The 23,758-nt window shown below is 46.9% G+C and overlaps 1 long non-coding RNA gene across 1 annotated transcript; it reads right to left on the bottom strand.

Annotated features, from left to right (window-relative positions):
* Positions 1-8,074: 8,074 nt before the first annotated feature.
* Positions 8,075-13,373, bottom strand: LOC119087407. Its single transcript, XR_005090842.1, has 2 exons — positions 13,234-13,373; positions 8,075-11,421 (listed from the first exon to the last, which is right to left on the bottom strand). It is a non-coding gene; the product is annotated as an uncharacterized LOC119087407 (long non-coding RNA).
* Positions 13,374-23,758: the final 10,385 nt, after the last annotated feature.

Below are 23,758 nucleotides of genomic sequence, written 5' to 3'. Positions count from 1 at the left end.
GGATCCTGGGTAGCAGGATCAAACTCCACAAAGCAGCCTCAACTCCACTTACCTTGGTACTACGTTTTCTAAAATGTACGTTTTCTAAAATGTGGCAATAGGTTGAGGCTCTATTATCCTAGTTTCTGAGCCTGCCAATATCCCATTCATAATGTGACCCTCTACCTCCTGACTCTGCTGTTCAAATAGTCTCATTTGTTCAGAATGCAGACTTCTCACTTATCCTGTTTTCAACATATCCATCACAGCAGTAGGCCCATAATAGATGCTCAATAAATAGTGAAAGGAAAATGAAATTCCCAAATGTATCCTGCCTAAACAGTTCCTTCAGAACACACAAGACAGCCAATCAGATACAACGGAAATGGTGTGATCAGCTGGAGGGACACAGCGGATGCCAGAGGCTGTAACCTCACCAGATGTTCCTGGCAGGACTGCATCCAGAGAGGGCTGTTCTTTTTGGATCTTGGAGTTCATTTGGACTGAACTCTTCCTCCCACTTCTGCAAAGGCAACAGCATAGGAAAGTGAAGATATTTGCAAAACCCAAACATACCCTTCCATTGCCTGTGACTTTGGTGGTAGCAGAGGACCGACTCAAAAGGCTAGACTGATATCTTTTTTAAATGGCAAATGCTTGATAAAGGACTGTAAAAAAAAAAGAAATCAGAAGCTGGGCGGTGGTGGCGCACCCCTTTAATCCCAGCACTTGGGAGGCAGAGGCAGGTGGGTCTCTGTGAGTTCCTGGTCTACAACAACTCCCCCCACCCCCCCAAAAAAACAACAGCAACAACAACAAAAGAAGAAAAGAAGAAAAACAGAATCGGAGCCAGCCAGGTGTGGTGGTGCACACCTTTAATCTACATATGTGAGTGTACCAGGCTTTTTCTTTTGGGCCACCAGCCAGCTCCCAAATCATGACACAGAGACTTATTATGAGTTATGAATGCTCGGCCTTACCTTATGCTTGTTTCTTGCTAGCTCTTATAACCAGTTTCTCTTTGTTTGTGTTTTGTCTCTGGGCTTTTTACCTTTCTTTCCTTCTGTATATCTTTTTTAAAAATGACATTTATTTTGTGTGCACATGCATGTGCATGTGTTTTTGTCATGGGTGTCATGTCCTCTGAAATTGGAGTTACAGACGTGAGCTGCTATGTGGGTGCTGGGAATTGAACTTGGGTCCTCTGGAAGAACAGTCAGTGTTCCTAACTGCTGAGCCGTCTCAGCAGACCCTGTGTATCTTTCACTGCTTCTCATGTCTGTTTGTCTGTCTGTCTGTCAGGCTTCTGGCTCCAGGTGTGTTCCTCTCTTTCTCCGCACTTCTCCCTCGAGCCTAGATTCCTCCTCCTCCTCCATATTCCTTCTGCCCACCAGCCCTGCAGAACTGCGCATTGTATACAAGCCAGCCAAAGAGGATTTTTTTTTAAATGTTTGAGCAGGTAAAATATATGTCACCTGTCTTACAGTTTTTCTAGGTTTACTTCTTTATATCTGCAGTCAAGATTTTCAGGAGGTCTCCCCTGATCAAACCTGATCTGTATTAACCTTGAACAAATCCACAGCTTTTCATTTCCTGTGGAAACAAAAGTATAACCTCTTCCCCAATGCACAACATTTTCTGACTTCCATTTTAAAGTTAAGACATCCGTAAAGTATCTATACTGGTTTAATTCAACAGTGCCTCTTACAATCCAGCAGCTGTAGCTTTCAGCATTCAAAAAATTCAAAATCAGCAAGGCTGATCCAGACTCTGTGTATTTTCCATCTTTATGTGGCTTATCCTTCCTATATTGCTTTACTCTTTCTTTAAAGATATTATTTTTAAGCTATTTTTTTCTATGACTGTCTATACCCTTTTTCTTTTTTCTTTCAAACTGCTAAGTGGTGGTGGTGGCTCGGCCCTCTGCTGGCGGCTCTGGTGGCTGTCCCTGCCCCCCTTCTTGGATCTGTGAAAGCCAAGCCTAAGCCCACCATCCCCAGCTGTGTGACTGGGAACTGCATTCAAGCGCCCCAGCTCTGGGAAGCTGGTACCCTTCCCTATGGTAGGCATTTGTACTTAGCTTCTTGTTTCTAACTCAGCATCAGGCTCTCCCCTCCACCCCCCAGCTATCTCAGGCCCTATGTGGAAATATGGGCCCAACGTTGGAACACCAAATGTACCAGGCTTTTTCTTTCAGACCACCAACCAGCTCCCAAATCATGACATGGACACTGACTAGTTATGAATGCTTGGCCTTAGCTTAGGGTTGTTTCTTGCTAGCTCTTATAACTTAACTTGTTTCTCTTCATCTATGTTTTGCCTTGTGGCTTTTTACCTGTTTGTCTGTCCTACTTTGCTGCTTCTTGTGTCTGGCTGGCCAGCAGCTGCCTGGCGTCTGGCCCTGGGTGTGTCTCTCTCTTTCTCCCTCGTTCTTTTCTCTTTCCTCTCTCAAGCCTAGATTTCTCCTCATTCTCTCCACCTGCCAGCTCTGCCTATCCTTTCTCTGCCTAGCTATTGGCCGTTCAGCTCTTTATTGGACCAATCAGGTGCCTTAGGCAGGCAAAGTGAGCCACCAACACATCTTTACCTCATTAACAAAGGCAGCATAAACAAATGTAACCCACTTTTACACAGTTAAAGTAATATTCATGCCGTGTGGTGGTGGCGCACACCTTTAATCCCAGCACATGGGAGGCAGAGGCAGGCAGATCTCTGTGAGTTTGAGGCCAGCCTGGGCTACAGAATGAATTCCAGGAAAGGCTTCAAAGCTACACAGAGAAACCCTGTCTTGAAAAACCAAAAAAAAAAAAAAAAAAAAAAAAAAAAGAATATTCCACAGCATAAACAAATGTAACACACCTTTACATAGTTAAAGTAATTTCCACAACATGTGGGAAGCAGAAGTAGGCAGCTCCCTATGAGTTCAATGCCAGTCTTTTTTTCGTTCTTCCTTTCTTTTGAAACATGAAGTTGGGTGGTGTGGTAGTTTGAATGAGAATGGCCCTGTAGTGGGTAGCCTTTCCAGCTTTGACCTGGAAGTTCCAACCCCCATTGAGGCTTTGGTAACTGTTACGCCTACAAGGCGGGGCTGAGAGAGGACGCTGAAGACCCGAGATCCGAATGTGTGGGCTCTCTTGGTTCCTGGACCCTGGATGCTGGAGGTAGACCAAGCAAAGTTCTCCCGAGAACACCGCCGGACTGCGCCACACCTTTCCCAGACCCTGTAGTGCTGTGGGATGGTCTGTATGTCAAATTGTTCTGATTGGTCAATAAATAAAACACTGATTGGCCAGTGGCTAGGCAGGAAGTATAGGTGGGACTAACAGAGGAGAAAAGAAAGAACAGGAAGGCAGAGGGAGACACTGCCAGCCGCCGCCATGACAAGCAGCATGTGAAGATGCCGGTAAGCCACAAGCCACGTGGCAAGGTATAGATTTATGGAAATGGATTAATTTAAGCTATAAGAACAATTAGCAAGAAGCCTGCCACGGCCATACAGTTTGTATGCAATATAAGTCTCTGTGTTTACTTGGTTGGGTCTGAGCGGCTGTGGGACTGGCGGGTGACAAAGATTTGTCCTGACTGTGGGCCAGGCAGGAAAACTCTAGTTACACTGTAGCCTCTCCCTTCACTTGTTACCCCAAATATAAACCTCCCTTTTAACTACGTGGAGTGGCCTTAATAGTTTCACCAATATAGCCCCATAGATTCATATGTTTGGATGCTTGGTCTCCCGTTAGCGAAACTTTTTGGGAAGGGTTAGGAAGTGGCCTTGTTGGAGGTGTCACTGGGTGGGAGAGGCTTTGAGGTTTCAAAAGCCCATGCCATGTCCCATGTCTCTCTGCCTGCTGTTGCCATCGGGTATATAAAGCTCTCAGCCACTACTCCAGCACCATGCCTATCTGCCTCCCACAGTGGTGATCATGGACCAAGCCTCTGAAACTGTAAGCAAGCCCCTCAGTTAAATGGTTTCTTTCGTGAGAGTTGTCTTAGTTATTTTTTCCTTCACAGCATTAGAACAGTAACTAAGATAGATGGGTAGAGAAGTGGAGATGATCTGGGAGATGTTGGGGGAAGAATATAATAAATATATGCTGTATGAAAAAAAAAATAGAAATATACTAAAATGAGAAAAAAGCTGCATAGCATACATTCCTTATGAATTTTTTGTCTTCAAATATTTTATTATTTTAAACTTTTAAAATAGTAAAAACACAAAAGCAGATAACAGAGGCCAGTCAAATAGAACAGAAAGTTCAGAAATAAATCTACACAGATATGGGTCAACTAATTAACTAATGAGTCATAAATACACAAATAGGGAAAAAAATTGTTAAATGACAAGGGAAAAATTATCAGCATGCATACAGACCCTGTCTCATGCTAACTACATAGGCGTGCACGCGCGCGCACACACACACACACACACACACACACACACACACACACACACATCCACACCACACTCGTGCATGCACACACGCTGGCATCAACAACCGATACTCAGAATGAATTAAGTGAACATAAAACTTGAATCCAGAAGTGTACTGCTGAAGAAGACAGGGAAAGGGCTGGGACATTGGCCTTTCAAGGGGTTTGGATTTGACACCAACATGACAAGCAACAAAGAAATGATAGGTCTAAGGGGGAAAAATTTGCCCAAGAAAGGAAACAGAAACGCACTGTGGAATGGGAGGAACATTTGCATATGGTTTGCTTAGTAAGTATCCTGTACACCTGGAACCCCAATACTTGGGAAGCAGAGGCAGGAGGATCAAGAGTTCAAGATCATCCCTGACTGCACAGAGCATATGAGTCCAAACTAGACTACAGGAGACACTACCTCAAGAATAAAAAAATGTAAATGAAGTCCCTAAGTAGCCCGATAAAAATGAATTAAAAGAGCTGACTAGACGTGTTTTTTCTAAGGAAGATGATCTGGTGCTCATTCAGCATCACTAATCACCGGGGAAGCACAAATCCAAATGAGGCAGGCAAGCATAGGGAATGTCTTTGTATCCTGGGACTCCATTTGGCTTGGGCTATCCCCCTTCCCTGTTCTTAATGCACTTGGCATTCCAGTCCCTTTACCTGAATGTAAGTGCATCTCACCCCAGTACAGCAGACGACACTGGACCCCTCCCTGCATTGGGCTATACCTGTAGTGCTCCTTTATCTAGACAATGGGATATTTCTCCTTTTCTCACCACTGCCAAACTTACATTCAAATATATTCCCAATGTATCTGGGTATGGAGAGTAGAAAGGTCAGTCTAGCCTGGACTGATTTTGAATGCATGTGCAGTAAGGAAAAACCGTGTCTTCAAGTAAGCTTTTAGGGAGAAGTCTCTATTTACCATCTCATGCCCATGAGTAACTGGGCATGTGGAGGCAGGAGAATCACTTCATGTTTGAGGCCACCCTGGTCTACATACTAAGTTCCAGGCCAGCCAAGGTTACACAGTGAGACACTGTCACAAACAAAACCCCAGCCTAAATCTCAATCTATACCAAACCAACCTGACCAAGGACATTCAGATGCATTGTGGGAAGGGACATGTGCCATAAATTATATGACCTCCATCAATAGAAAGATAACCCACTCATGTTACACCCCTAAGCCTCCTGAATCCCATAAAAGGAGCCCCAAACAATAATCTGAGCCCCTAAGCATCTTCACAAGTGTGGTCTATTATGCCCTTGTAGTGCACTCATTTCTATTGCTTTAAATAAAAATTCCAGGCTACTTTTGTAGATCTGTGTGAGCTTTTATTTCAGTTCCAACAGGAGCCCAAGAATCTGGAAACTCTTGACCTTGCTCAAGCACAGTAACATTCACAATTAATTGGATGGGGATATGGCTTTCATATAGTTTGGGCATCTCTGGAGGCTTTGTGTGTTGAAACTAAGCTACCACTGTGAGGTGTTGAGAGGGTCAAAACTCAACCCAAGTACAGTGTCTGAGGGCAGGGCCTTTGAGAATGGTAAGGGTGGTTTAAATTCCTAAGGATGAAATCCCATGATGGAATCTGGTTCTTTATTAAGTGAAACCATGCCCTCTGCTTGTCATGTGGCCTCCCCACTGTCTAGGGACTCTGCTAGTGAGAAGGCACAGGCCCTCAACCTTGGACGTCCAGAATCATGATCTGGAATGAACTGTAACAGGGCCCCAGGCCTTGGCACAACTGACTCCGGGATGGAAGTGCCATTCAGGCTGTAAAACACAGCATGTAGACAGCATCACCAGCCAAAACGAAAACAAAGACCCGATCCATCAAAGTGAATAGTTCTGAGAAAGTCTCTAAATGTAATAACCTTTCTTTTTGTCTTCTGTAGTTCTGCTTCTGGCTAACAGTTCCTGTTAACTGAAGTATGTCAACCCAGAACATGGTTTTTGTGCTTAAAAGCTCATCCTGAGAAAGTCTTGGGTCTACACTGGGGTCCCAAATACTCAATGTAGTTGCTGGCTGGCTAATAAAGACTTTCTATTGGCTTAAATCCATCTCTGAGCAGTCTTCTCTGGTGAACACTGCACAATAGAACATCTTAAAAAAAAAAAAAAAGATTAGTTGGTCTGTCTCAGCTCATAGAAACACACAGAAGAAGGTTACAGACCGTCCAGCAATCAGGGTGTGTGAGAAATGGAGAGATCTTGGTCGCAGGGAACAAGTATCAGCCACAAGAGGAATTAATTTTGGATTCTTGATAGCATAACAAGAGTGACTACAGCCAGTGACAATTACTGGACACTAGAAACATACTAAGATGATAATCTTAGATGTTATTCCCCCCCCCCACACCACACACAAGGTAAGCTGTGGTTCTTCTGATACGAATGGGCTTAATTTCAGTAATCACCTCACAGTGCATATCTCAAAACATCACACTCTTAAATACAGGAAAGCTTTATTTGTCAACTGTACTCAATCCAGTTGGAGGACAAGAATTCTCCAAGTTCCACAAGAGCTGACTCTCTCAAGTTAGTAGCAGTAACAACAGTAAGCTATAGATTTACACTTCCCCTACACCAGACACTGATGAAGTCTTTAAAAGCATTGTTTCTGTGGGGGCAGTTGAAATTACTCCTTGTTTTAGAGATAAACGTTACCGAGGAGTCAGGGTCAAGGTTACCTAATAGGAAAGCAGGAGCTGAGCCTGGAATATGCCTCTCCAGAGGGCGTACTCTCCGCTCTCACATCTTACTCTCTCCGGAACAGTGCTGGTTCGTGTAATAAACAGCACCTGGTGTGTTTCCAGGGGAGAGAGGGCAGATGATAGCCACACCTCTGCTCTGTGCTGGTAGAACGCGGTACCCCCAAGTCCCGAGGAAACAAACAGGAATTGGGACTTCTCTGGGATGTCCCTGGAAAGAGAGAGCCGGGCACCAGAACCTTGCACCTGGTAGGGTCCTCTGAGTGGCACACTTCTTGTACATGTATGTCTTTATGCACACATGAAAGGCAACACAACACTACAGGACACTGCAGGAGAAAAAGCAAAGCCTTTGCCTCTGTTTTCTCCAAACTGTAAATAAATCCATTTTTCTTTACCAATCTGTTTCCCGACACACACACACACACACACACACACACACACACACACACACACACACACACACACACATTTTTGGAATGCAGAGAGACCGGAGGGGCAGGCTATGGACCCAGGTGTCTTCTGACACTAGAAGATCACCCAGAATGCGCTAGGGTTGGGCTTGGGGTGCTCTGAACCGGAGTCCCTGGAGACAGACTGGAAACGAACCACAACATGCTGCTTGACACGAAAGCGCTTGCCTGGCACCCCTCTTTCTTCAGGTCTCAGCCCAGTTATTACCTCCTAGAGAGAAACCTTCCCTCATCACCCCATTCAAAATAGCAGCCCCGTCTCTGGGACACCTGATTTAATTTTTCATCAAGGCGTTTCTGCCCCCTGACGTTTTGGGACCGGTTTCTGTCTGACTGTAATCTCTGTCTGCCTCAGCCCTACTACTGGAGGGCAGTTTCTACGGGGTGGAGGCTGCTGTCCGGCACCGAGTCTTCGAGAAGAATTCAGTGCCTGGCGCAGAGTAGACAATATATTTGCTGAGTGAATAAATCTGAGCCCCTAAGAAAATACTTCCATTTGTTCTTATCACAGCCCAGCCCTCATCCACGAGCGGATGCAGTCTGTTCCTTAGCACAGACTCACGGAATTTTCTATTTCCATTGATACTGAGCTAGGCATGCATACTCTTCTGGTCCATATTCTGCCAAAGACAATGTTGCCATATGTTTCCCCATGCTGGGAATTGCAGTTCCCTGAACATCCACATAGAAGATTCTGTAGCAATTGACCAATCAGAAGCCCAGGCCGGGAGACGGAAGTGTTATAGATCAGGTGCCAGACAGATCTCCGGCTAACTTCAGTCCCACTTAAAAGCCATTAATGACCAACTCCATCAGCCCCAAACCCAAACCCGGGTCCTTTTGAAGAGATTTCCTTTCTCTTGAGTGACTAAATGCATTAATATTTGACATTTTGTTCTATATTATGAACATTCATATAGCCTCTTCCATGGAGGAGAGTACAAGCACATTTAAGATAACCTCTATGTGAGTTTCTGGGCCTTGGCCGTTCATATTTGGCTCAAAACAAATTCTCTTCTTCCTTTTGGAGCAAGAGCTGTGTTTTCCAGTTTTCACTTAAGTAGACAATGAAAAGTATTCCCGATCAGGATATAGAAGGATCATCTAAAAACAACTAGCACCATACTTCATGTAGTAAGCCAAGAGCTCAGGTCTGCAGTCACAGCTGGTCTCTCAGGTCCACGATCAGACACATTCTCAAAGGAAAAGTTGCAAACATTGACCAAACATTGACACAAGTCAGCAAAGTTGCCGTTTCCTCTGTTTCCAGCTTTACAACTCACAGAGAAAAAAAAAAAAAAGGGTGTCGTCTTCGCGGGGTGGGGTGGGGCATCTCCCTCCTCATCTCCCTGTCACTCTGGCTCTGCGACGTCCGCTGCATCGCTTCCTTTGCGTTGTGCTTTCGGCTCTGTCAGTCTCAGCCAACCTGTCACGGCAAGCCTTGTGACAACTCCTTTTGACTTCACAAAGTGGAATTTCTGGAGTCAAAGTTGTGTGGCCAGAGCTGACTTTCCCGGGTCTCTTCCTCCCCGAGAAAAATCGTAAGAACGTGCATTTCCATCCGCGAAACCCAAAATACAGACTCTGCAACTTAGCAGAGGCCGTGGGTCTGAGCCAGGTCCTCTGCGTATACATTAGAGCTTTCACTTTAGTATTTTTTATGGGACTCCCGAGTGTGGGAACCCGTGGGCCTCTGATTCTAGTGCCTTCTCCTGAGCACTTTTCCTTCTGTTTGTCCTCTCCAACTTCAATGTGATGGTTTTTGTTTTATATTCTGTTAAAGGAAAAAAAACAACAACAAAAAGAAGACTCTTGGAGTGTCTTAGTAGTCCCAGGACACAGACACTGCACGGCCAGCAGATGGCTGTTTGCTTTGACTTTCCCTAGAGCTCAGATCGTTTTTTTTCCACCCTATTCAGTGTTTTAAATTTCTTTGATCCATAAGGATAATAAAACTTTTCAGTTAACGTCCTAAGACCATTAAGTAGTTAAAATCCATATTGTTACCTCAGGTGAAGTTCTTAAGATGTGGGGACCAAGGGACGGCACATCCCCACCATCCCGGGTATTACATTCCACACCTTGGAGACCTCTCTCTGGTTCTAAAAGCCTGAGACAAATTAGGGCTCTTGAAGAGAGGCGTCTTATATTCCAAAAGGCTGGGAGGAGAATCCAGATCCTCCCCAAAAGGATGAAGGCTTTTCCACCATGGGGTGGGGGGTGTAGAGGGTATAGGGGGGCTGTTTTCTCTGTCATGGCTGTGTAGTCACTGCTGCCTGTGGCCTGTGGGACTCGAAGGGAGGAAGCAGGTACACGCTGTGTTCCTGCATCTGTTTTTTATCTCTGAGAAACCCTCATCCATAACCCCAGCCCCTCACATTCTTTATCCATTAATACATATAAAATGTGTCAAACTGTGCAAGGGGAGGGAAAACTCCCAAAGGCTCCAATCGCTTGACAGAGCAGACTTCCACTACTGGAAGTGACCCTCCTTCCAGGTTCTTGAGCATGTGACAGGCGTGAGTTGGCCTCCCCGGGTGGCAGACTTCACTGCCTTGGCTGTCTGTGAAATTGAACACAAGTCCGTTTTAGACACTTCCATTGACTTGTCTTTCTGTGAGCATTTCCTTTCATGCCTGCTTTTTACCAATTCACACAGGCTCTTGAGTAAACAAAACAGTAACAGGATAGGTCTGAAAATAGACCAGCGTGGAGGGACATTTAGGAAGAGCCTTGCAAAGTCTCTTTCTCCCTAACTAGTTTTCTTTCACATTCTTTTTTTCATTCTGTTCTTCCCACAAGGTCTTAGTCTGTTTTCTGCTACCAAACAGCAAGAAGATCCTTGGTACCCGCTCTTTGCGGATCCATGGGAAAGATCGCAGCACCTTCCCAATGGATGGGAAAGGGCCTCCGGCAGCGCAGGGAGTCAGGCTCCTTTGAGGGCTTTACTCAAGGAAGGATGCGCCCATTAGAAACATCCTGTCTGACGTGGAGGAGGCATTACCTACAGAAAGGGACCTCTTTTCCCTTGTGGGTACTCCATGCAAGGAAAAGAGAAGATACTTGACTCTCAGGTGGCCGGTTTCTGCAGCCTGGCACTCGGAATGCACACTCAATAGGAAGGGGAGTCAGATGTGGCAGAGGCAGCCCAAAAAAGGAGAACAAGCCGGATCTCCACCCCCTTGGGTTGTGGGTCCCAGAAGCAGCAGTTGAGCAGGACCTACCCACAGCCAGAAGAAAGAACAGGGTGTCTGGAAGCTGTTTGTAGATGGCAAATGAGCCAGTTGCTAAGCAGGGAGACAGAGACCAAGGCAAGGGGGTATAGGCAGCCTCAGGGCCGAGGATCAAAGGCAGGAGATTGACAAGGCGGATGGAGGACACATCTGGACAGCCTTGTGGGGTATGGCTCTGAAGGTCAAGGTGGCCCAGCCTTGGTGCCTCCATGGAAGACCAGTGCCCATGCCGGGCAGACTGCATCAGCAGAGTGTAACCAGAGGGAGGAGCTGCGTGGGAGCTCCTGAGAGAACGAGCGTTCTCCTAATATAAGTTCTGAGCGTAGAGAAGCCAGAGGAATCCAGGACTTTGAGTAAACTTGACTTTCCCTGGTCTCTGAAATGCCAGAAGCTGCTAGAGACCTGTGTCTGGTGATAAGCTGGTGAGGACATGGCTTGGAGGCGAGGTGGGGGGACACTCTGGTTCCAGTCAGTAATGTCTCCTGCTGGGTATCCAGTACGTGTTTGTGGGGGGACATTCTTAGTACTTATCTTTACTTGCATCTCAGAGGCAAGGGTTCCAGGCACTCTGGGGACTGGAACAAGCTGGTGGCAGAAAATGAAAGACAAGTCAGGGTCAGAGCGACCTATGGGCAAGATGGTGGTTTGGCTCCTTACCTAGATACCATGGGTGACAATTGGCAGGCTTTGAGGCTCTTTGGGAGGTGTTGCTGGAGGTCACTATTTGAGATCCCTGATGGGGTATCTGCTAGCTGCATATTAACTCCTGAGTCTTTAAAATAGGACCATTGCAATTGGGAAGTAAAGTTTAAATTGTAGACTTGAAGTTGTAATTTTTTTTTTAATTAAAAATTTACTTATTTTTAAAGTGTGTGTGTGTGTGTGTGCCTGGAGTTTATATGCACCACATATAGAGGTGATTTCAGAGGCCAACAGATGTTAGATTCTGCAGAATTAGAGTCATAGGCAGTTCTGAGGTGATATGAATTCTGGGAACCAAACCCAGCTAACCTAAGTGGCCAGTGGCTGTCCAATAGGCAGCAAGGGGCTCTGTCCCTGTGTGCTCACTTAAGCAACCACGCTGCCTCTGTGCTTTAGTCTTTTCTCATCTAAACTGAGAAGGTGACATCAACCTGTTGGTTTTCACCCTGCAGGTGGCCATGTCGATGAGAAGACCAGCTCTTATTCCCAGAGGCTCATCCAAGTGTGGAGACACCAAGCAAATTGTTACAACAGCATGATTCTGGTGTAACCCCAGGAGTCTGCAGCTGTAGACCAGTGGAGATGCCGGGATGATTCTAGCTTATCTAGGAAGCCCCTGGAGCTCAAGATGGGTGGGGCAGAGGTGATGTCAGAGAAGCGGCTGCTGCTGGGAATGAGCTAAGTGAAAGGGGGTGTGAATCTGTGGTGTGGGAAGAGAAGCTCAGGTTCCTGCTCAGTTCTTGGGTGTCTCTAAGGTCAAGGACGGACTGCATATAAGCCTTGGGGAACTGGGAAGTTGCAGTCCACACCCTTGCGTCTTTCTAAAGACATGGGCATGCTACCGCACACTCGGTGGGGGGTGGGGGAATGTGGGAGGGTGGAGGGGGTGGGGGCAGGGGAGCAGGGGTGTTGGGTGTGGGGTGTGTGTCTCTGCTTCTCAGGAAAAGTGCCTAACTTGCCTAGTGAGTGCTCAGGTGAGAGGCCTGTGCCCCTCTGGCGAGCGCATAGACCCAGAAACCACAGGCCAAGGTTGAGTGCACTGTCCTGCCTCTTCAGATGAACTGGAGAAGTCTTGCTGGTGTGGGGATAAGACTGCTCAGCCGTGTTTTCTGAAACTCCTCAACTCCAGCCCACTGCCTGCCTGTATCTGCCCACATGGCCCCCAGTGGCTGGCAGCTGTTTGGGACCTGGGTTGGGCCTCAGGGATGTCCCCGTGCCAGCTGCTCTGTACCGTGTTCCCTGGGAGCCGCTTCCCTGGCCACCCTGCCTGGCTACCTGCTCTTTTTCTCTCTCCTTCCCTGTCCGCTGTTTTGACTCGTGTGCCCTGTGAGGACCTGGACTCCCTCATACCTCAGCCTCTCCTCTTTGGTCCTAATCACACAGCATTTTCCACCAGCTAAGGGGGCGGGGTCTCCACACTCTGACGCATTAACACTTTGTCTTTGTGGTCTTTCCCACCGCCCTCTCTGCCTGCGGTTTGACCCTGCATGCCCTCACAAGGGCACTTCCTTCCAAGCAAGAAATACCCATCTGTCAATCCTACTGTCCTAAAATTGTCCCCCACCCCCACTGACTCCACCCTGACCAGGGCGTGCTGGGAGACTCTTCTCAGGCTTGAAGGTCTCTCTCACGTGCTCATATAAACTGCCCAGCGAGACCCCACCAACCATTCCACGGAGCAGGGAATCGGAATACCTGCAGGGGTTACAAGTGTGTCTCCAGAGCAGCAAGTCCATGTGACTCCAGGAGGATCGAGTCCAGCCCACTGTGAAGTCAGGCAGGCAGCGCGGTGTCCTACATCACAAGAGCAGAGGCAGAGATTTGAGTGACGGCTGTGGTTTCACCCGGACTCCTCCCTCTTTTCCCTGGTGGTGCTGCCCGGCCAGGGTCAGGGTGTCCAGAGCCCAGTCCTGAACCAGAAGGGTTGAGCAGTAAGGACACACACGAAATGGACTTGAGAGGCTTTTGTCAAGTCCCAGCTCCCCTGGGACTTTAGCGGCGGAGGTAGCCAGCGACACAGCAGGATCTAAAGGCTTTTGCAGAAGATGCCTCCAGTGTCCCTCTGGCTACCTGAGTTTTGAGATGCCTTTCCCAGCTGCTTTTTTATTTTATGTATATGAGTGTTTTCGCCTGCCTGTGTGTAAGTACGGCAAGTGTGTGCCGTGCCCGAGGAGCCCAGAAGAGAGCAATGGATTCCCTGGAGTTGGAATTCAGAGGTTTACACTCCCATCATGTGGGCTCTAGGAGTTGAACTTCTGCAAGACTGGCCAGTGCTCTTTAAGCAACAAGTCACCCCTCCAGCTCCCTCAAGCTGCTTTTTAGTTCAAAGCCAAATGTAGAAGTACACTGCAATCAGACTTCGCTCCGTCTGGCTCATGAACACCACCCTGGGGAGAGGAGTTGGAACGGTGTGTGTGTGTGTGTGTGTGTGTGTGTGTGTGTGTGTGTGTGTGTGTGTGTGTAAGGGCCAGGTAGTGAGGTCATGTGGGGAAGAGTGAACATCTGTGATAAAGCCTCTGGCTCAGAGTGGATCCTGCCTGCGACCCTGCGCCACCTGTACTCTGTCCTCTAGGTCTGGCGGGGACCTGGGGAAATAATCTCCAGCCCTTCATCTTTCCTGCTGGCCGTGCTCTACATAGGGAGGCTCTGGGCTGGGACGTGGTGGCTGCCGCTTCTGTGTCTCCTAGTGGGTGTGGGTTGTGGAGAGAGCTGCAGTCTGCTGCCCTGTACTCCTGCTATTTGGGACTTCTGAAGAGGGTGGTGCAGAGACCAGGGAAACGGCTCAGCTGGTAAAGGGCTTGCTGTGCAAACACAAGGACCAGAGTTCAATCCCCAGAGCCTGCGTTAAAACCACACACACACACACACAGCACATAAGCACACCAAGTGTCATTATTACCCCACTCCTACCTCCAACCGTGGAGCTAGAAAATCTGTTGACTCTTTTGCGTACCTTAAGGTAGAGGAAATAAAAAAACGAGAGGCCAGAATGCACACTGAAATGTGCTTTCTCAAAATCAAAGACCAAAATTAGGTCTGACGGTACAGCGCGCACTCAGAGAACATCCGTAAGGTTGTAGGACCATCTTCTGCACCCTCAGGGCTGTTGAACCTATTAACAGAGAAAGAAATGGAGGCCTAGCAAGCTTAAGGCCCTTGTTGACACCCATCTGGTTAATAAATGAGAGAGAGAAATTTGAACTCCAGGTTTCTTTGGAAATTCTTCAGCAGCTGGATTTCAATTCCCAGGACCTCCTTTCCTTCTTAGAAAAAGGGGTTTGGGGGAGTGAAGTTGATGCTGAGGCCAGTTTCCCAATCTCCTGTGGCCATAGGAAAATGGGCAGGAGTGAGAAGGGCCACCAGAGGGTGGCTCTAAACAGAGATGGCTATGGAAGGGCCTATCTTCTCCAGGCGCTTGGTTCCCACAGGAAGGACACTAAACCCATAAACCTCTCCTGCGCCCCGGGCCTTTTTCTCCCTGTGAGGCCTGGGTTCTTACTCCTAGCTGGCTCTAGCTAGCAGCACAGACCATCTTCCCCTGAGAGGCTACATTCTTACCCAAGGCTCCTCTCACCTCTGTCTGCACCAGGCAGCTTCTGGAAGAGTGTCCTCTACTTCGTCCTCCTTTCAGGTAGGCACATCTAGCTTTTCTAGGGGCCGGGAAGAGCCCCCAAACAAAGCAGTCAGCTACAGCCTCTCCTCTCCCCAGATGCTCAGGGACACATCCCCTGAAGCAGCAACCTAGAGGCACTGCCCTGTGCCTCTGCCACCAGTATGACCGTTCAGGAGTTAAACTGTCACCAGAGCTCAACCAACAGGCTTCTCTGACATCACAGGTGACCCCAGAACATTCCATGGGCCGGTGCCAACTGACAGCAACTGTAGGACCCTCCAAGGGAAATGTTTTCATTAAAAACCCCTAAGGATACACTTTTGTGATAAATAAATAATTGAAGTATAACATACACGAAAGCCCATAAATTTGCACAAGCATTTGGTGTTTTTTGACACACTTAATGTTTTCCTCTATCTTTATGTAATCTATATGATCAATTTAAGGACTGTTTTTAGCATCCTAAAATATTCTCTGTGTCCTTAATCACTTTTCTACCCACTCTTAGTCTTAGGGATCCACACAAGTGCTTTCTGATACATACATACATGAATACACACATACAAACACACACACACACACACACACACACACACACACACACACACACACACACACACTTTTAAAGGGGGATCAAAATTAGCATGAATAATCTTACTATTCCTCATTCCTCCTGTCTAGTCCCCAGAAGCATAAAGATCTGGCTGGTCTCTTGCCTCGTGCTTTTGGTGTTCAGCATAGTGACTAAAAGCATTGTGGGATCTGTTCCACGAGTCACTGGGGGATCCCCGCAGGCTCCCAGCTGCTTCTTTCTACCTGGTTCTTGGGGTTGCTAGACCCCTTCCTGCTCAGAAGCCCCGCTCTGAGGAGCCCTGTGTACAAGCCCCTGCCATTTCCTGCTAGCCTGTGGGGCATGTCAGCTTTAACAAAGCCCTCTGTCTGTCCCTGGAGAAATGACAGCTGTGGCACAGCTGGATTGCCTCCAGACACTGCCACTGGTCATAGACCGGCAGGAAGAAAGTTACTCTGGGCTCCGGTTTGGGCCATAGCAGCTGCGTGGGAGCAGCTGGGGTGTCAATAGTAGATACTAGGTTTATTTCTGTATATTTGGGGTGTTGTAGGTGTAGTGGGTAGTCATTCCAGCTTGGATCTGGAAGTTCCAACCCCCATTGAGACTCTGGCAACTGTCACACCTAGGCGGGGCCAGGGGAGACGCCTGGAGACCCGAGAGCGGGATGGGCCAGGCTCTCTCTGTGCCGGGACCCTGAACAGTAGAGGTTGACCAAGCAGAGCTCCAGAGAACACCACTGGATTGTGATACACCTTCCCCAGACCCCCGCGACTTACCTATCCCTTTTTGTAAGTTGCCCACTAAATAAATCTTCCTTTTAACTAAGTGGAGTGGCCTTAATAATTTCACCAATATCGGTGCTGTGGATATCGCTCTATATGAATAAAACACTGATGGCCAGTGACCAGACAGGAAGTATAGGTGGGACAAGGAGAGAGGAGAATTGGGGAAACAGGAAGAAGGGGAGAGACACTGTAGCCACCACCAGGACAAGCAACATGTAAAGACGCCAGTAAGCCACGAGCCACGTGGCAAGGTATAGATTTATAAAAATGGGTTAATTTAAGATATAAGAACAGTTAGCAAGAAGCCTGCCACGGCCATACAGTTTATAAGTGATATAAGTGTCTGAGTGATTATTTTATATGTGGATTCTGTGACTGCGGGGCTTGGTGGGACCTGGAGAGAAGCCCTCCAGCAACATGTAGGGGCTGGACTCCTCTTGTTAGACTTTTATAAAAATAGAGCGACAAGCTTGTCCTCTTTTTTTTTTCCCAGAAGACCATATTTTTTTTTTTAATTACGTCAATTGTGTGTGTGTGTGTGTGTGTGTGTCGGTGTCAGAAGACAATCTGCAGGAATCAGTTCTTTCTTTGCACCGTGTGGCTCTGGGGATCCAATTTGGATCATCATACTCAGCAACAAGTGCCTTTGCTGGCTGAGCCCCTCACCAGCCACCCCTAGCCTCTTTTCACCCCCTGGGTGTGATGTAGTGAATGGGCCTCCCCTGCCACATCATGGCACTCCTGCTGAGTGCTTTACTGCAGGTGGTTTTGTTGTTATTGTTTGTTTTTTTTGTCACAGCAATGGGAAAGCCGACTCAAACTGAGCTAATCTCAGATGTCAAAAGACTTAATCAAAATATCTAAATGCTGCAGAGCATTATGTCTGACAATGGTGGGGTTAAATTAGAAATCAATAATAATAAACAAAATGAGAAATCTCTAAGTACTTGGAAATGACACAACATATTTTAAACCCAATCACGAGTCCAAGGAGAACAAGGAAAAGTATAAAATAGGTTTTTTTTTTTTTTTTTTTTTTTAACTGAATGAAAATCAAAACACAGCCTGTTGAAATTGGAAGAGTGACGAGGGGTGAGGACCCAGACATCTCCCAATGGCCTGATGTTCTCCTGTTAGGCCCTGTCTCCTAAAGGTTCCACAACTTCTTAGTAGCAGAATGGGCCGGGGATCAAGTGTTTGGGCACAAGCCATTGGGGGACATTAAGCATGTTGTATGTTGTTGAACATACCACGTGAACTTGAAAAAAAAACGTACATTTGCTGTTGCTGTACTAAGTGTTCTAGAAATACAAGGTCAAATTGGTTGAATCTTTATTTTTACAGTTTATTTAGTGTGTGTGTGTGCGCGTGTGTGTGCGTGTGTGTGTGTGTGTGTGTGTGTTTGTGCACGTGAGCATGCTCACGTGTAGGGCAGAGGACAACTTGTGGGCGTTGGCTTTCTCTTTCTAACATGTGACCCCAGGAATTGAATTCACATTCTTTGGCTTGGTGCCTTTACCCACTGACCCATCTGGCCTACAAAAGTTGGTTGATGATATTATCCAGTCTTCTATACCCTCACTGATTTTGTTTACATATTCTAACAATTACTGAAAGAAGAATTTTGAAATTCATGTATATTCATCTATTTATCCTGTCTTTAAAATTTATTTATTGTTGCGTGCATGCATGTGTGTGTGCGTGTGCGTGCGTGCGTGCGTGCGTGTGTGTGTGCGTGCGTGTGTGTGTGTGTGTGTGTGTGCGCGTGTGTGTGTGTGTGTGTGTGTGTGTATGCCAGGGCACACACGTGAAGGCCAGAGGACAGTTTTGTGGAGTTGGTCCTCCTTTGCCACTCCCCTCCCTGACCACACCTCCTCTCTTCTTTAGGGAGGGGCTTACTGTGTAACTCAGCTTGGCCTTGAACTTCAGATTCTCCTCCTTCAGTCTCCCGACTGCTGGGATTACAGACAGTCCATGGAATTTTTCTGTTTGATTTAGAGCAGTGGCTTATGATTCTTAACTTGTTATGCTCCCTCTTTGGTTTTTAAACATTGAGATATAATTCGCTTACCATAAAATCAATCTTTTGTTTATTTTTAAAGTCAGTACAAAAAACATTTTTATTAAAAACCTTGGAGGCTAACAATGAAAGCACGGTTTGTGCGTGTTTTTGGAAGGACATAAAAAGTGAATACAATGAAATATAGGAAAATGGTTTCAATTTCCAGTGTTGGAACAAAATTAATGCTAAAAACATCCAAATACAATCGTGCAGACAGTGGTTCTAGGATACTGGAGGTGAGCTCGATTCTTGACATCTCCCATTACCAGTGAAAAATGAGCCTGAGATTGTTGTCTCTCGATCGCTACGACGTCTTTCTGTCCATCGAAGAGCAAACTCATACCAGGACCACAGCAGAAACATCCATCTTTGCAAAGCCACAGTGTAAGGGGCATAAAATAAATCTCTTAAAAGTGAGAGATTCGTCTATTATAAAGCTTTAAGTAAACAACTTTTACAGAAAGGATGATACTTATAGCAGTGTTTCCAGTTCAGACACCCAAGAAATTCTGCATCACAGATGGCATGCTCCCCATCTCTCATCCAGAATTTCTCAAACTTAGCACACAGACAAGTCACAGGGGAGCAGGTTCTGCGGATTCTGATTAGGGTGTGGAATTCCATGTCTCAGTTTCTAGTGAAGCATATTGTGCTGGACTCTGAGGCTGGCACCTTGAACTGTAATGTCAGGTACTGGCCGAGCAGAAGCAGTTGCTTCAAGCTACCACAAGAGGGTGCCCTGAGCAAACAGTTCTGCAGCGACTGGATCAGTTCGAAGAAATTCCTAGCACAAGCTTGACTGCTGCTTACCTGTTCCACAGACGAGGCACAGCAGACATCTCAGTATTCTAAAAGCAGATTTCCTTCGAGCCATATATTCTAGAGAATTCTCTAAGGATATCTTCACAAAAACAGGAGACACTTAATATCTCTGTACTATAAATGTCAAATAAGAAACCTATTGAAATGAATGGACAGGAAAATAATAGCAACAACAATAATAATAAATGGTAATATCAGTTAGCCAATGGGACCCATTAAAAGGGTGGGACCATGCCAGCACACTAGTTTGCTCTTAGGGTCTCATTTAATCCCTGAACAGCCCCACAACTTAGACAATGCTCTCATGTTACAGGAAAGGAAGACAATTTTTAGAGACATTAATATAAGATGTTCACATTCTGAAAGTCATAGGTGGGAAAGCATGATTTGAATATGTTTCACATTTTCCCAAGTACACACTCTTTGGTGTGGTTATAGCGTGCTGGAAGTTTCCACCGGGTTTGAAAATGGCCACCTGTGGCTCTCAGTTTGTCATACTTCGTTTGTTTTGTTGTTGTCGTCTTTTGAGAAAGGGTTTCTCTGTGTAGCCCTGGCTGTCCTAGAACTCACTCTGTAGACCAGGCTGGCCTCGAACTCGAAGACATCTGTCTGCCTCTGCTTCCCAAGTGCTGGGATTAAAGATGTGTGCCACCATGCTGACTAGTGTGTCATACTCTTAAAATTTGTTTTAGAAGAAGATTTATTTATGTTACTTTATGTGTATGGGTGTTGTGCCTGCCAGTATGTCTGTGCGCCGTGTGCATGCCTGGTGCTCACAGAAGTCAGAAGTAAGCATCATTGGAGCCCTGGAGTTGGAGTTATAGAAGGTTGTCTGTCGATGTGGGCCCTGGGAACCGAACCCAGGTTCTCCACAAGAGCAGCCATTTCTCTTAACTCCTGAGCCGTCTCTCCAGCCCCCAAAGGGAAGCTGAGGGATAGACTTTGATGTGGGTGCTGGGTACTGAACTTTTAACGTTTGGTTATGAGCCTTTGCCTTTAACAGCTGAGCTCTCCTCCAGCCTTTAACACTCTTAAAATTGAGATGTAAGTTACATGCTAGAAAATTCACCTTCAGAGAGCACCGCGGAGGAGCATTTAGCACCTACGTTGTTTAATCACTAGGCTGTTTAATGAACCAAATCCAGGGTGTTCCAGCATTCCCGCTCCCATCTCCCACTCCCACAAACAAACAGACAAACAAACAATCCTACATGTCCATTAACAGTCACTGTTCCTTCTCCTCTCTCCCGGCCCCCAGAACCACAAATCCACTTTCTGTCTCCTCAGGCTTTTCCACTCTTGGTATTGCATTTAAACGGAATCAAGCCCGTGGCCTCGATGCTTGCTGTGGCTACTTCAGAAAGATTGGTTGTGTGCCGTGTGGAGTGGAGGCAGGCTGTGAACAGTTCAGTTGTATGCAAGCCGAGGGGAAACAAGGAGCTAAGGAGTACAAACTTCCTTAGAATAGTGTAGAGCCAAATCCAGAATTCTGATAAAATAATCCACTGGGACTTTGTGGCATAGCTTTTGTGGTGGACACACAAGTACCCACAGCTGTTGTTTAGTGTGCTCACTGCTAGGATCCCTGCTCTCACTCTTCGGGATCTAATGTCTTACATCATGTGTGTGTGTGTGTGTGTGTGGGGGGGGGTTTGTGTGTGAGGCGACTGCATGGCCACGCAATCTCTGCCTTAAAAAGCTGCACATGGACCTCTGTCTTTTTTGTTTCCTCTCTGCTCTGCTCCCGCCATCTTCCTGTCTCTCCAGGCCTGGTTTCTTTCTGATAAAGCTCTTTCTAACTCTGGGAGTCGTCGCCGTGGCTCCTAACTTTTCCGCCCGCTGACCCACCAGCGCCGCTCATCCTTTCACTCACACTAATGACCGCCACTTTGCACAGACGGTCTCGGGTGGTGCTCACAGCTCCGCATCAGAAACTGGCAGAAAATCTACACAAATGAATGTGTGCAGACCCTAATGGACCTGCTCGGTGTCATACCACTAGTGAGTGGCAGGAGCGGCAGTACAGTGTCCCATTTATCTCAGAGCCCCTCCAGAGCTCATGGCCTGTCTCTGAACTTCAGTGACAACCTGAGACCACCCTCCTGTTGTTCTCGTGTGTGTACGTATGTATGTGTGCATGTTTGTGTACGTGCCTGTGCACAGAGCACGAAAGGGTGTGTGCATGTGTACATGTGGGCACGTGTAGGCCAGAGGACAAATTCGGGTGTTGTTTCCCTTGGTTTATCCACTTGGTTTTTTGTTTTATTTTTTTGGAGGGGGGGACAGGGTCTCTTGCTAGCTTGGAACTCCCCAGGAAAGCTGTGCTCTCTCTCTGCACGTTGCCAGTGGTGAGATTACAAAGTCCTGTCAGTGTGCTTGCCATTTTTTTTTAATGTGGAGTCCAGTGATTGGACTCAAGTCCTTGCACTTGCAAAAGAAGCACTCTGCCAACAGCAGAGAGGCCTCCCTAGACCACATCCGAGTTAACAAGTATCTAAGAAAGACATGCAATAACTCTACTACATGTGCCCATTGTGACCAAAATGCTGGCGGGTGAGGTGATTACCAAAGAAGGCTTGTTTGTCGGGCACAGCCCGGCACCACGTCAGAAGTGCTGAAGGCTGACCGCTTCACTGTGCTGTGGGCATGGGATGGAAAAAGAAATTTCACCTGAGCCTCACTGGAGGGGAACAAGGACACTCTGTGTGCCGTTCGGCTCCAGAAAAGGGGAGGGCCTTGTCTGGAGCAAAATAAAGAGCATGTTTCATCTGAAACTTCAAGAATGATGTCTTTTCATGCCTCCACGGGGCCCTGAAGCCTTGCCAAGACTCGTGAGAGGGAAACCGGACACCAGAGACCCTGGGCAGCCTATGCCGTCCCTGGCGACTGTGAGGCTCACTCTGGTGCATGTCACCTTGTCCTTGAGATGCCGTGGATTGTGTTATTTGTGTTTCACCTGCACATTACAGGTGATGTCTTATCTACGGAGCACATCACTGTGCAGCTCAAAAGGGCACTCCTTAAAGGTGCACCTCAAATAGTAAAGCCGGAACTTCAAAAGAAATGAAGGAACTTTTCTTGGGTGGGAGAATGGATAAGGTAATGCATCCTATGGATTACTAGGAAGTTTAAAAAGTAACTTCACAGGGCTGGAGAGGTGGTCCAGTGGTTAAGAGAGCCGGCTGCTCTTCCAGAGGACAAGAGTTAGATTCCCGGCACCCTCATGGTGGCTCACATCCATCTGACTCTAAGGACCTGACGGCTGCTTCTGGCCTCCTTGAACACCACATGTACATGGTGCAGACTTACATGCAGGCAAAACACCCATATGCATAAAATAAAAATGGAGGAAAAAAATTTAAATAATTTCATTTGTTTTCATTAACTTGTAGATCCCAAAGGAGAGAGAAATGTTTTAGCTGAGTGGCCTGGAGGCACACCTGTGATCCTATACTGACTAAGGTGGAGGCCAGTCCAGACTAGGCAAACCCCATCTCTCAAAAGATAAATAAAAGGGCTGTGGGAACGGCACATTGCAAAGCAGCATGGATAGGCAGAAAAGCTCCTGAACGGACAAGATTTTCCGTGGGAAAAGTCCCAGGTGTATGTGTATGGTAGGATGGATGCCAGTGTTGGCACTGTGGTTACAGAAGTGCTGGGAGGTGGTGGTCCTGGAGAAATCGGGACCAGTGGAGTGGAACTTCAGCAAGGCCTGTGCCAGTTCTTTAGAGTCTGCTTGTAAGGTTCTGGGGAGTTTCCACAGCCTTCTTTAGAGGATGTTCCAACTGAAAACTATTTTGTGTGTTGAGGCTGCTCTAGTCTGGGGGGGTGCTTCTCACCATGTACACTGACTTCTGACAATTCTAGATGCTGGAAGTCTGGAGAAGCCCTGTTTCCTGGTTTGCAGATGGCATCTTCTCGGTGGAGTATCTTCATGCAGTGGGAGGGTGAGGCAGTTTTCTGAGGCCTCTTTTCTTGCCTTTTTAATGAATGCACTAATTCCATTTTTGAAGTCGCCACCCTCATAATCAGATGTCCGTGCCAAGCTGTTAACTCTGAACATCATGACATCGGAGATTCAGTTTGCAACATCTGAATTGTGAGGGGACACAAATATTTAGTCCGCAGCGAACACTAGGGTGTTGCTTGTTTTTTTTTTTTTTTTTTAACTGAACCCACATGTGCACAGATGGCACAAAGCCAGTGTCGTGTAAACCTGTAGAAGTCTAGAACAGATCACGGCCATGGCACCACACTGTGCTCATCACTCATGCATCCCGAGCTACCACAGGTCACCATGGAAAGGAAACTAAGTGGCTTCTCTCAAGGATTACCTTAAGGGGGCTGGATTGGTCATTAAGAATACA

Source organism: Peromyscus leucopus, chromosome 2, assembly GCF_004664715.2.
Source record: "Peromyscus leucopus breed LL Stock chromosome 2, UCI_PerLeu_2.1, whole genome shotgun sequence".
Lineage (NCBI taxonomy): Eukaryota > Metazoa > Chordata > Mammalia > Rodentia > Cricetidae > Peromyscus > Peromyscus leucopus.
Note: the sequence above shows the minus strand (reverse complement) of the source record. Positions and strands in the feature narration are given on the sequence as shown.